At 47.1% G+C, this 2,079-nt stretch overlaps 1 pseudogene; it reads right to left on the bottom strand.

Moving 5' to 3' along the window:
- Positions 1–975: 975 nt before the first annotated feature.
- On the bottom strand, positions 976–1,616 carry LOC123784896 (5'(3')-deoxyribonucleotidase, cytosolic type pseudogene; annotated as a pseudogene).
- Between the last annotated feature and the right edge of the window lie 463 nt (positions 1,617–2,079).

The following is a 2,079-nucleotide window of genomic DNA, read 5'->3' as shown; positions in this document are numbered from 1 at the left end:
GACTCGAATGGAAGGCAGATGCTTAACTGACTAAACCACCCAGGGGCCCCTCAAAATTTTGTGCTTTTTGTTGGTGATTGCTGTTTAAAAAGCCCCAAAACATAGTGCTGCCATGCTAATGTTCCTGGGGCAAGAAGCCTGTGCTGTGCCTCCCGGAGAAAACACATGTTAGCCGAGCTTCATCCAGGCATGAGATACAGCGCGATAGGCTGTGAGGTCAATGTTAATGAGCCAACTATATTAAATATATATAGAAAATATACATGTTAAATAAGGTACCTTTTAACAGAAACACACATAAAACAAGGTTATGTATTGATTGACTGACTAAAATGCTGTGACCAGACCAACTCCGTATTCCCCCTAGCAGTCCCCAGCAACCTCTAATACAGTGTTGGTGGTGACTTTCTGCAATGCAACTACCATGAATAATGAGAAATGACTGTAGTTATTTATTGAGAGCCTTCTATAGGCCAAATTAACTCTAGTTCTCAACAGCTCTGAAGACGAAGTATCATCTCTAATTTATAGATGGTAAAACTCAGGCCTAAATAATTTGGCAATGTCATTAAGCTAGAGGGAGGTAAGCTAAGGCTGGATAGCATATGCCTCCTCTGTTCCCTTTCCCTTTTGCTCACTTCATTTCTGAACAAATCCCAGGATCCATATTGTGCAATTCAGCCATATCTATGTCCCTGACTCCCATTGGATTTCTTTTCCATTGAGTTGGACACAGTACTTCCCCAAAGCTTCTCTCTGCTCTACAGCCACACAAATAGAAACCTCCTTATTGATTCTGGGATAATTTTTTTTTAGCCAAAGTGGTCTATTAAAAAGTTCCTGAGGGAGTTTCTCACCATGTTTCCTTGCCAGCCATCTTGTGAGGTTCTAGGTGGCTGGCTTGTGAGAATGGAGGTTACTGTGTCTCCCTGCTCCACAGTGCTGGGGGCTACCGCCGTGACACTATCCTGTCATTCAGCTCTGCTGAGGTTCCCTGCTGGCCTTCCTTACTTTCCTTTGGCTACTATCCACTGTCCCAGCCCCTTGCTTGCTGTCTATGATCTCCCTCCAACTGTCACTCCAGGAAAGCAGCCATCTCCTTGTGGGGGCAGGGCCAGATGCTGGTTGTGGCAGCAGGTGAACAAGATGTGCTCCCAGCTTGGGGTCTCCTCTTGGCTTCGCATGGTGTCCTCATTATCAATGAGCAGGTCCCCCAAGACCACTGTCCTGTCCCTCATCAGGATATCGCAATCCACAAACTGAGGCCCCAGGTGATTCTCCATTCAGCAGTACTTCTCCCCACACAGTATTCATTCATACTTCATCAGAGGGCTGGTGCAGTTAAAGACCTCAGTGTCCTGGCAAGTTGTTCAACTCCTGCATGGCTTCCAAGGCTCCAGGGATTGGCTCCAAGTCTAGGAAAACGCCTTGGGCTTCATACACACTGGCTGCTTTGTCTGCTGGGTCCAGCCACAGGTCAGTACTGCTCTCAGTCGAGGGAATCCAAGTTGCATTCCCAGTGCCATGTGCGGCTCCCCTAGGAGGCTGCAGCAGAAGCCCCGCAGGAGGCTGGCCTCCTGTCCATGGACACTGTCCATGTCCACCAGCACCCACATGGGCCATGGGGGCCAGGCCTGGGAGGCCAGGGAGGCTGGCGTGGGGGCTGGGATAATTGTATAGAGAGCCACATGTTTGATGCTCCAGCCACATTCTCCTCTTTTGTCCACATCTTGCTTCTGGCAGCTACTGGGGTTTAAATTTCCAGGCAGAGAAAAAATATCTTTTAGTAGGAAAAAAGACAAAGAATGGAGATGGTGTGAACTTAGAGAAGCAAGAGCAAAATAGATAAGGGTGGAGAGAGAACAGGCAGCATTACCTGTTCAGAAGATGCTGTGGGAGCAAAGGGATAGACCAAGGATGGGAACCCAGAGGAGTAGACCCTGAGATGCACATGTAATTGTTTATATTTTTAAATCATCTTCATGTCTAAGATCTCATTTAACATATCACAGCCGTGCTGTGTATGCAGAGGACACATTTTTTTCTACTTTACTGATGAGAAAACTGAGGCATGAAAAG

Source organism: Ursus americanus, chromosome 31, assembly GCF_024610735.1.
Source record: "Ursus americanus isolate L20-20 chromosome 31, mUrsAme1.1.p, whole genome shotgun sequence".
NCBI lineage: Eukaryota > Metazoa > Chordata > Mammalia > Carnivora > Ursidae > Ursus > Ursus americanus.
Note: the sequence above shows the minus strand (reverse complement) of the source record. Positions and strands in the feature narration are given on the sequence as shown.